This window comes from Pyxicephalus adspersus, chromosome 8, assembly GCF_032062135.1.
Source record: "Pyxicephalus adspersus chromosome 8, UCB_Pads_2.0, whole genome shotgun sequence".
NCBI lineage: Eukaryota > Metazoa > Chordata > Amphibia > Anura > Pyxicephalidae > Pyxicephalus > Pyxicephalus adspersus.
Window position 1 is genome coordinate 15053993 of NC_092865.1, and position 12620 is coordinate 15066612.

Here is a 12620-nt window from a genome sequence, read left to right on the forward strand (position 1 = left end):
GGTGTAAAATAAGTCTTATTGTTGGTGTCAATAGGTAAGTCCCATCACCAATGCCAGCAGGTGTAAAATAGGCTCCATTGTTGGTGTTAGTGAAAGATGGTAAATACAATAATTGGCGTCAACAGATGTAAAATTAGTGGAAAAAAAGTTAAGTCCCATCATTGTCATCAATGGGTATTAATTTGCCCCTTTTGGTAGTGTCAGTAGATAAGTCGTATCCCTGGTGACAGCAGTGCCCTTTTGATGGTGTTAGTAGAAGTATTTAAGTCCTATCATTGAATTAGGTGTAAAATAAGTCTAATTTAGTGGAAGTAGGTAAGTAGCTACTTTTTCTGACTGGTGTCAGTAAAAGTAACCCTATTGGTTGGTGTCAGTTGGTGTTGGTGTCAGTTGTTAGGTACAACCCATTATTCGTGCCAGCAGGTTTAAAATAAGTCTCAATGTTGGTGAAAGTAGGTAAGTAGGTAGGTAGGTAAGTAGAAAGTAGGTAAGTAGGTAGGTAAGTCTGCTCTGATGTTAGCAGCTGTAAAATAAGTTGTAGTAAAAATAAAACCCCATTTTTGGTGTCAGTGGAAGAAGTAAAGGTTACTGGCCAGTATAACAGAGAACTTTGACATTCTGGCACTTTAAGATTTAAAGAGTGTAAAAAATTTTAACATTACATACAAGATTCTGTTTTGGAATGCTGTTATAGACCTTTGTTGACCCTTAACATTCATAACTCGCAACATTTTAATTAATTTCCAGAAGTCTTGTACTATTCGTGTTGTTATCCTGGAGCGTAACACTGAACACTATAATCCCATCATGGTGTTTTACTAAAATTGATGATCAGAAACTTCCTCCTGGCAAGTTTTGAACAGAACCTTATTTACAAAGGTCCACAGTAAAACAAAGTAGACTTGTTTTACTCATCATTTGGAGAAGCTGTTAATCTACTTGTCTGTCTAAAAAGATAGGTCATGCCTCAAGGTCAAATACCTTGATCCTTGTAAGCAGTGACCTTTACCAGACACCCACCTGGAAGAGGGCAAGGTCCTTGTACATATGCTGCAAGGAGGTATGTGTGGAAAGTAGGTCTTTTGTGCAGAATCCAGTTCAGTAGTGACTCAAGGAGGACTATTTATAAAAAGGAGGATTATTTGTCTATCATTCAACATGTTTGGATATTTTGCTTCATTTTTAAAATCTGCTCACCATCCACATTCACCCAAAGTAGCCACAATCCACAATATTTCCTTGGTTCATTGTGCTGGGAGTCATATTGATAATATTGCCAATAGCACATGCACACCTCAGCACTCGCTGCTGGGGATGTGTCGGGTATCCTGGCATCCCCTAGGATTAAATAAACTTTTGGGCACGTGCATGCCATACCAACCCAGCCAATCCAGATGGCTGAACACCTGACTCTAGGAAGATCAGGTGAAGATGGCAGTGCACACACCAGAGAATGGACAGGTGAGCACAATTAAAAAATATCAATTAGACAGGTATGGTTATTTTATTGCCTATGTCTTTTTTGCAATAAAGAACTTGTCTGCTTGCAATTCTTTGTTTTTTTAGGTATAGTTTTGCTTTAAGTTCTATATTTACTCAGTATGCTCATCCATTCCCTATTGTCGTTGTTCAGACATGTGAAAATTTGTTTTTTATCTAGGGCACACATAATCCTTCTATGTGACCTGTGCCATCATCACAAGGGCTTTCTTGGTCTTCATTCCATCCTGCAGAACTAATGTGCACTGCAATTCCTACGTTGCCAATGCCAAGTGAGTAGAAACGTTGTCATTCCCGATGAACTTTCTCAGCATGTGTTGCAAGGAAGATCAGGGTGGCAACAGCATTCAAATGCAGGCCATTCAGTCTTGTCACTCTGTAATAGAAAGAAGTGTTGACTGTCAGGATCATCAGGTATTTATTAATAGAAACATGCATCCAAATGACTTTTGAATAGTGTTTGATTGCATTCGTGAAGCTATTTAAGTTGGATTGTTATAATATTAGGGTAAAGTTGTCATTGAAGATGAAATTGACTTAAACAGCAGACTTTCTGGCTCCCAGTAGACACCTAAAAATAAGATGAGACACCTTCAGGAGGTACTTTTAATTTAATAGCTATAGTGACTCAACGGGTTTACCTTAAACAGTGAACGTGCTTTACATTGTATGATCTGCTACCTTGTGTGTGTAATATTGCTACTCGGCACTGCCTGGCATGATTACCTGCTTTCTATGGGTACCTGCTTTCTTTATGAATGAACAGTGCAGAATGTAATTGTGAATATTTTATAGATTAACAGCTCCTTACTAAAAAATATAGGGAGCTGCAGGAAAATTTGTATTCCATTTGTATTCTTCACTGAATATTGGGTGTTTTTTTTTTTCAGATCTGTGAAGCAATCCAGCGTAAAGCAAGAAGAGATTCTTGTAAGAAGACCAGTCACTGCTGCTTTCTCTTTTCGTACAAGGTAACTGGTCTTGTAGTCTGCCCTTTCCTGTGGTTTGTAGTGGGGACCCTGTTGGGTCCTTCCCACAGCTGGGCTCTCCTCACATGTACAACACAGTGATGCTGTCACGGATCCTTTTAGGTAACACCTGGGTTTGAAAAAACATTTCTTCCACAGCATGGATTTACATTCTTTGTGGCTATTTAAAAATATTCTTCAATTTAGGTTCACGTTCCTGGAGATCAACTTTAACTTATTTCAGGCTTTTTTTATTCCTTTGGTAGAAGGTAAACTTTCTCCTTAGAGCTAGCATGTAACTTGAGCACAGAATAGTTAATTTATTACTGTTTATTAATTAACCACCCACAGCAGGAAGCAGGTTGATGAGTTTTTTTAAACACGTCTCTGTAGGCGAAATAAGACATAAATCCTGGGTTTAATTCTATGAATTGTATTAGTTGCTTGTTTGTGCAAGAGTGGTCAGATACAATCACTAGTGAATACATGGAAGGTTTTTACAACTATAGAAGTAAATAAATTCTCCTGCTTAAAAAAAGTGCATTCAGGAATAATATTTTTCCCAGGGCCCGGGTTACAATCTGTAAGTATTTGTATCCGCTTGTCCTAAAACAATATCAAGTCATCTTTTAAAATGATCGACTATATCAACCAACATTTCCTTCCTGTGTATAACATTCCATGTTTTACGAGCTGTTAAAGAAACATTTTTTCCGTGCTGTTGGAGGAATCTTGAGTTAATGTAAACGCTAGAGCCGGGGGTGTTTTTATAAGAAAAAGGGACCTGACAGACTGAATCTTACCTGGCCCCATGCGCTGATTGAGGCACAGACAGTTACCACAGTTATTTTTAATGTCCCTGCCTCTCATGTTATACAAATCCCAGGGGAACCTTATAATGGAGTCTTTGTTTAATAAACTTTAGGAATATGAATTTGATAATACCTCCCTAGTTGCATACACACATGAAATTACACTATTTAAGATAAAAATCAGTTAAAAAAATATACCGTCTGCATTAAAATAAAACTGGAACAATGTCTTAATATTTATTTAAAAAAAAAAAAAGAAAATCAGCCATTGTCTGAGTAGAAAAGCCTACCAGCATGCATGACCCTAAGGCTAGGTACACATCTGCATTAATTGTCATTAGATAACGAACGACTAACGACAGATCAATGATTAATAACAATTATTTTGTTCAAATATAATCCACCAATAATGTGGACACTAGATAACGATCCTTTAAACCATGCAAGTGACCTGTACTGGGCATAGTGTACCGCAGAACCATGCACGATCACTGAACGACCGTACACACAACAGATAGTGAACGATCGTTGTCCAATTAGATCTGCCAGGATGGTCGTTCGTTTTCAGCGACATTACTTCTTCATCAGCGTCGCTGGCCTGTCATTGTGCACTTTTTCTGATAACGATTGTCCAACGATCAGTTGTTAATCGTTCGTTTCCAATGACAATTATTGCACATGTGTACGTACCCTAAGCATTAGTATTAGGTGCTGCAATGTATTAACATGCAGATCTTTGGGCATGACCATGCTCTTCACCTTCCTGACAAACTTAATTTAGATTTACCAACAGCTCTGAGATATATAAAAAACTATTTTACTATATATCTATTAACAAATATGCAGTGCAAGGAAATTGTAAATAGGTAGTGCAATTAAACTGTAAAATTTACAGCCAGCATTAAAGCCAACCCTAGCTTTTATTTTTAATTTCCAGGTCCCCTTATCAGCATACTGCAAATAGGACTCCTCTTTGTTTAAAAGCAGTGATTTATCTGCAGAAATTCAGCACACAGAGACCTCAGAGTTCTGGCTCAGCAGAGAGTGCCTGTCAGACTTCTGCAGAGAGACCACAACTTCCCCACAGAAAACAAGGGTCTTTATCTGCAGTATTTTGAGAAAAGCTGCTGAATGGTCATCATTTATTCCTTAGTCCCATCACCTGACCTGCATTCCCTGTGTTTGACCCAGCTTGCCACCTGACTCCATTTTACCCATTACCCTTGACCTTATGTTTTGGCTTCACATTTTGCTTGCCAACTTGACCTTGGCATGGACTCTATTTTTTTCTCTTTCACTTTCAATACCTCCGCTGCCTAGATGTAGCTGAAAACTGGACTCTGATTTTGCTTCCTGGTCATATGTGGTCCGGTGCCCAATCTTCAAACTTTCATTCTGCACAGATCAAGTCCAAATCATCCCATCACTTCAGCAGTATCTAGAATGACCCATTGCAGGCATCCATGGTACTCCTCATCCATATATGCCCTGTCACCAACTCCAGAAGTATTGGAGAACACATGAAATGAAGTGCTCACGTTTATTGGTCATCTACCAGGTCTGTGATATAATTGTACACGCATAATGTATATTGTGTATCCACCTTACATCAGCATTGCAAGGAAGACTTGCTGGACTTTTATAGCTGGGTCCTTGTTCTTTTTGGTGGAATAGTTTACCATATTGGTCAAGATCCATAACCCCCATAACAAATGTACCATGTCCTACCCATAAGAAATAGATACCAGTCCTATAAAGACTTTTAAGCTAAAATGATGCTACACAGACCTCAAAAACACTTACAAAGCTTGTCCTACATTTTCTGATTTTTGCAAATAATGTTTAAATGGGCCTCCTTGCATGCAAATTTTAAATTGGGTAAGGAAGGACACTGATACACTGGGACTCACTGTGCTTTAATCAGTTTAAAGAAAAGTTAGTTTGAAGTCAGCAGTCAGTCTGTTTCCTCACGTCACCAGTTGATTATATTAGATGCCAGAACAGTCATGAGACACATTCTATATAACCAGCAGGAAACACGTACTGACACATAGCTGGAGAAGTGCACATAGCAACCAGACATTTGTCACCCATCTACAAGCCAAAGAGAGGACTAAAGCCACGTTGACACTGGAGGACTCATTGTAATGTCTCCTTCAATGGCTCTTTCACAAAATGCTAACAAGTAATACGATAAAGCATACTGATAAGCTTAATGTATTAAAGGGAGACTATGGTCTTTTTTATAGTTTGTTTTATAAATATGTAAATGTGAAAAATAGTAAAGTGCAGTCCTGGTATAATAGATAAATTCAAAGTAACCTGATTTTATAATTCCCTTAATTACTATAATAACTGTTAAAATACTATAGGTTTCCCTGAGCAAATCCTTCTCCAGGTTATTTGCTCTTAGAAAGCGTTTGGTGGTGTGCTCCCTGCCAAAGCAATCAATCAGATTGGGTGATCTTCCTTTATATAGAAGCCCTGAGATCAAAAACCTTGGTTTTCGGGTATTTAAGTAGCACTGAGAGCAATTAGAAACTCCTTTTTTCCAAGAATAACTAAATCCTGAAATTGTATTTATCTATTCTAGAAAGACTGTTGCTGGATCTTGTAAGGTTTAATGCATCAGTCATGATTTCATTTATGTGCCCTGGATGGAAGATTTCTTGAGATATATAATTAGAACAAACTTATATAATGGGGCACAGAGAGTTGTAAAATAATAATATCATTGGAACAATGATTGAAGCCTCTGTCAATAATTATTTATGTGTCTCCATAGTGTAGATTGCACTCTTTTCCTCTTAAGTTATCACCAGGAAAGCAAGATTATTCAAACCTTCTTCACACCATAGTTATATCATTTCAGTTATATCTTATTCTAATATATTTGTGGTATATGGACCTGGTTGCAGCACCACAGCTACTATACTAAGCTACACCAAGGCAGCCTAATGCTACTTTAATTCCTTTACCTTAACTTTGGATGTCTGCTCACTCCTAAGTCCATATTTTCACTCCATGCAAGTAACCCAACTCAACTCCATGCATTAAACCTAACTTTAATGCCGCTGGTAAAACTTTATTAGTTGTCCATGTACAGCTCTTTAAAGTAACTCTGTCACATATATAAAACATCTAGTAAAAGAGTTCCTTGGACACAGTAGTGGTCAGGGGTAGTGCAGGGGTCAGGGGGAGAAACCAATAGGAACCAAACTAGATCTGAATTCTTGGAGTCGTTCATTTCTAAACAGACTTTGTCCAGTGATTCATTTTTAATAGGAGAGGTAAGTATATCCTTCTTCTTTGCAGGGATGAGATTTTACTTATACAACAAAGTCACTTAAAAGTATATGTTGGGGCAAAATAAAAAGTGGCATATGCAGTACAATTCTGCAATATATGCACATTTCTCTGTGTTTTGTCCTTTTAAAGACCCTGTAAGTACAGAAATATATCTGTTGATCATGCAAAAATGTACTCCGCTACTAAGTTTTGTTGTGGGCTGATAACACACAACATTTTAGTGGCATGAGCCCTGGCCAAATATGATAAACTACTCAAACCATCCAGCTCTTTTCTCTACAGCATTGACACTACATTTTCTAAAGTCAGAAATAAGAACTAGGTGTGCTATTTAGACACGTGCAGTAATACACTGGACATCTCTAAAATTTGGACAAAATCAACAGGTATTTTTTTTTTTACATAATAAACATTTTTAACACAAGCTTACACTGGTATATTGTTGGGGTTTACATAAACTTTAAACCTGATAACATAATACCCATTAGCACAATATGTTTAGGCAAGGGCTGATAGCTGCAATGACAAATTGTCTGTCACTGCAACCATCCTGTAAAATGCTGCAAAACTATTTGAGTGAACAAACCCTTAGGCTATGTACACATGTGAGATGATTCTCCGGCAAGAATCTGACGTGTAGAGCGATCGCCTGACATTGTGATGGATCCAAGGTAACCTACTGTTGTATAAGTCAATGGAAAAGAGCAAAGCGGGATGCTGCTCTTTCATTCTCCCCCCTCTCCTCTCCATAGAATAGAACGATGCTGTGTGTATCTTTCACTCTTGTGTGATCTTTTCCATTGAGAAATATTGAACTATAAATATATATGTGTACGCTGCCTTAAGCATGAGATCTCTAAAAAGTGAGGGGAAATCTCTCTAACAGGCTTGAGGATTGCCAAGATCTTAAAAGCAGTTCGAATCATTCTCTATTCCTTCCAAAGCTCAAAACTTTTGGCCAAAGACATTATTAAATTATTCAAAAATGCATTTATTTAAATCATATTTTATATATATGTATTATATATATATATTTACCAGAGGTAAAAAGTGAGGACAGAAGGATTTGGTTACAAATGATGGACAATTCCTATATTACATATAGCCGCATACACACGTGCAATTATAGGCGTTCGAAAGGATCCTTCACGATCCTTTCCAATGACTAAGCACTGCACGATGCATGAACAAGTGCTGTACATACAGCACCGTTCTGCTCTATGCAAAGGGGAGGGGGACAATGACGGAGCGGCACCCAGCTTCACGCTCTCCCCCTTCCCTTGCATTAGAATCGTCCATCGTCCGTGGATCCGCCAGGCCGGTCGGTCGGACAATGAACGACGGGCGCTGTACACACACCAGATTCTCGTCCGATATCGTCCCTGAGCCGATTATCGGGCAAGAACCATTGGACGTGTGTACATAGCTTAAGATGCCCCTTGTAGTCTGAAAATTATTTTAGGAGGTTTTGATGATAATTCAGCAGTTTAAGGAGAACACAGAATAACCTTGAGAAACCTTCATCTGGCAGAAAATCTTAACTGATGGATGCAAAGTGTGACTAAACTATGAGATTTACTGCCTAGACCATCTGGATTCCTCATGTTTGTTCTCAAACAATACTCTGCTGTCCAGAGGTGGAACTGTGAAAAAAATACAGAAAAAAGCTGGGACATTTATAAGAAGCGGATGCACATTAAGACAGAAAGGTCATGCTTCACATTCTGATAGAATTCTTTCCATGCCATTTTTGGTCTGATCCCTCTTCTAGTATCTAGAATAGAAGGAATGCATGCATTGTTCCTCAGTAAGACAGATGGATGTGATCAGTAAGATTTTATGACTGCACCAGCCCTATTTCACCGCAATATGCCAGCTACTCTGTGTAATTCTTACATCCCACTGCGATTATTCCACATACTCCACACGCTTTTTTTCTTTTCACATTCTGGCTACTTCCAGACATTACAAAAGGGAGATATATGGGGTAAGAAAAAATATTTCCAGAATAAGATACAATGTTATTCCAAGAAGATTGACAATAACATCTGAGGACAATTTACTTCTATACTGAATTAACTTTAAAGCTACGTACACACTTCCAATTTTTATCGTTGGTAAACGAACGACGAACGATCCTGCACGATATCTGCGAACGATCGTATGGCACCGATCCTGTACATACAGATAACGACACGATCGTTCAAAGATATTGTACACACGATAGATGCGATCGTTTGAACGATACAGGAAGTGACGTGCACCACAGGAAGTGAGCGAACGTTCGTTCACCGCGCATGCTCAGACCATGGACGATCACTGAACGACCGTACACACGATAGATGGTCAACGATCGTCGTCCAATCCGATCCGCCGGTCCGGTCGTTCATTTCCAACGACTATCCTCGTTTGTTGGCGTCGTTGGTTACTTTTTTTACGAACGATTTTTGGCCAATCGGTCGTTCGTTCGTCGTTCATTTCCAACGATAAAAATTGGAAGTGTGTACGCAGCTTAAGAGCTGCCATGAGATATTTTTTTTTTCTGGACGTTTTTGATAAGAAAATTAAAGGGAAAGAATAATGAGAACACAGTTTGTGTTTTTATTACAATATTAACCCTTATCTGTACATTTTACTTGCATGTGTTTTGTCTTTACAATCCTCATATGTGTAGACATCTAAAACGTCTGAGACTACTCCTGAATGCTGCCATCTTGAATGTGAACTAAGCAAGCTTAAGAGGGGTATATTATTCCCTTTCATTCCCAGCAGCTGCAAAAAAGATTACCGTATGTAGGCGAGTGGGGGGCAAAGGAGCTGGGCCTGCACAGAACGTTATTAGTTGTTCCCAGAAGAGGAGTGGGCTATAATGTTACAGGTGGCAGGGAAAACTATAACTGTGCTAGAGAAATAGCACGTTTGGATTCGTCATATTGCCTAACAAGTTCAAAGGTGCATTACATGTGAAAAAATATGGAAATAAAATAAGGAAAAAGCAAGTTAGCATTTAAAACACTTTATTTTTATAATTTAAATAAATATAAAATATTTATAATATTTTTATTTATTTTACAATGTTGACAGTATCTTTAGATAGAAGATATGCATGTCATCATTCTAATAAAATATATTTACATATCCTTAGGTGAGTGCCCCTCCTTCAATACAATATATTTGCGCTTTTAATAATAATAATAATAATAATAATATTAATAATAATAATAATAATTTTAATAGTCTGTGTTTATATAGTACCAACATATGTAGCTCTGTACAAAAAGTAAGGGTTGCAATTGACAGACAAATACAAATAATGACAAAGGAGGAATTGAGAACCCTGCCCAAAAGGGCTTACAATCTATAAGAGCACTTTGTTATGAATGCATATTCTAAGTCAATAGAATGGGCAAGGCTTATGTTTACTTGGGAAAAACTGTATGGGTGGGGAAAGGGGGGAACTAATAGGAGGCATCAGGATATCCCTGCATTGATTACAGACCAAGGTAAAGGAATGGCCGCCAGACACTTTCCATCAGGCATGTGATTTGTGGCCAATATGAATTATCAATATGGTCTTCTGATATAAAATGGTTGGTGGTGTAATAGGACTGGTACAGTATAAGCACCACTATTGTATCATAAATATATCATAATAATCACCATCATACAGTGCTGTAAGACATATATCTTACGAGAGAGATGGCTGCTAAAATTATTTCATAAAAATGATGCACATTCTTGCATGCATGATGCATGCCATCATTGTTTTATATGGTCAGTTAACCAATTATAAATATAGATACTATTGTGCATCTTGGAACATGCTATTGGTCTGATTTTTGTAGTGCATACAAAGAGATGTGGCCTTCTATTGTAAAATGATTTACACTTAGGCATAGTTTTGCAATACACCATTTCATTTATTGTTTGTCTGACTCAGAAAGTCTTGCTGAAAAGCATCCAAACTTTTGTCAGGGACTCCTTTAAGATGTTATTTCATAGCATCTTGTTATTCCATGAAAAAAGAACCTGAATAAGTCAGGGATTAATAAACAAAGACATGCAGGAGATCTTTGCACTTTATTTTTCTATGTTCTATCCCTTTTTTTTCATTATGATTTTATTAATTTTTGATTTTTATACACAGAAAATTACAAAGCTAGAATAATCCAATACAAAACATAAAATATTGATATCAGCACAACTTTTATGTTCCATCCCTTTGAAGACCTTTAAATAAAGAAAACTACCTGTTGATCTGGCAGAAAGGGGTGGCAAAACACAGTATTTTGTGAACTGAATTATGTTGGCCCAGTCCAATTGTCATTTGCTAAACTGCTTAAATAAACCCCATAATCTATTCTCCACAATATAAAGACCAATTCACCTGTAGTCCCAAAACCAACCCCATAGTCTATTGTCCACAATATAAAAGCTAATTTACCTGTATTCCCAAAATATAAATTAGAGGGCTAATTCAGGCTATGTTCAGACTGTCTGTTAGGTTGCGGTGCGGTTGCCACTTTCTAATGCGACTGAACAGCTGTCTTTGAGGAGAAGCTACATGTAGACTCTTCAGTACTGCTCACTGTTAAATCTGCAAACTCTGATTCTTTAGCTGTGGGTCTAAACCTGACGAAACACAGGAACTGGTATAGCAAAACATTTTCAGTGGTATAGTTAACAGACCAAAATGGAAACAATAGGAGAATATTGTTTGAGTTTAGTTACATTCTAAAAATATTTATAATTACATTTGAAATGACAATTAAATTCTTACATGATATTCTCTTCATTGGGTTTAATGGACTTTATAGTAAAGTTGAAGAGAAATTGCTTTTTCTTCAGTTTTATACTACAAAGTGATTTTGAGGCATTTTATGTTAAATTGCTTAGTTCTGCATTCTGCTTGGCCTTACAACAAGTCACATTATATCATGTTCTGAGAAGGATGTGGTTTGGCCTCTACCATCTGGATTGCGGAGTCTTACAGGACAAAGAGTTCCCATCAAGAGAAAGGATCTTGAGGAATGTGTTGTTTTATTGGAGAGAGGCTGAGCTATCAGAGGCTCTTTATTTTTCAATATAATTGCTATTTCATGGCATGGTATATACAACACTGTACAAAAAGATCATTTTTAGTGCTGGGTTTTGTCTGATATTTATAGTAAAGATGGCCTCAAAAAAAGGGAACACTGGCATACTGTCATATAAGCTCAAATCATTCCGCTTGGCAGACTGTGAGAGATCTTGAGCTTCCAGGAATGTTCTGTTTTTTACCAAATTTTCCAATAACCCCAACTCATTATAATGAATAAACTTTAGTGTAAGTTTTAACATATCTTAACATATCTTTCTAACTCTTTCACTGATACATTTACTTTGTTCCATTGCCACTTTGTCTGCTGGATGCCTTAAAGGTACCCAAAATTCACAGATCTGACCAGCATGTGACCTTCTCCTTTTAGGCTGCATACACACGTTTAATTTTTGATGCTAGAAACATCTTTCGTGATCATTATAATTCACAAAAAAAGTGAGAGATAAACAAAGGCGCTCTGTACAGTGGCGTTTTGTTCTATGGAGAGGGGAGAATGAGTGGCACCCCGCTGTGCTCTTCTCTATTGACTTATACAGTGGTCATTCATTCTCAGTCATTCATGGACACATGTCAGATTCTCGCCCAATACAAACCCGGCCTTCTGTATCAGGCAAGAATCTATTGGCGTGAGCCTTACTCTCAGTGCTTTCTTAGGGTTGAGTGCCCACTTGCATTGTCACATGGAAGAGGAAAAAAGGTTAATAATGCTGAACCTGCAATTTAAAAAAAAAGATACTATTTCAATGGGACTTCAATGGGACTTCAATTTTTTGGGGGGATAGAGGGTGGATACATGGAGAGCGATAATACTTACCTTATTCCCTATTCTTGCAGGGTTCTTCCCATGACAGTTCCCCTTAAAGCCACTTACCTCCTCTGTTCTGCTGGTCTCAGGCATGCTAACATCATCTCATGCAGAACCAGCAATCC

At 37.7% G+C, this 12620-nt stretch overlaps 1 long non-coding RNA gene across 1 annotated transcript in view; it reads left to right on the forward strand.

Annotated features, from left to right (window-relative positions):
* The first annotated feature begins 1649 nt into the window (after positions 1–1649).
* The window catches only part of LOC140336461 (uncharacterized), a 37133-nt gene continuing 26162 nt past the window's right edge, over positions 1650–12620 (forward strand). Inside the window, exons 1-2 of the long non-coding RNA XR_011921897.1 lie at positions 1650–1772; positions 2391–2471. This is a non-coding gene — a long non-coding RNA (uncharacterized lncRNA). The remainder of the gene's footprint in view (positions 1773–2390; positions 2472–12620) is intronic.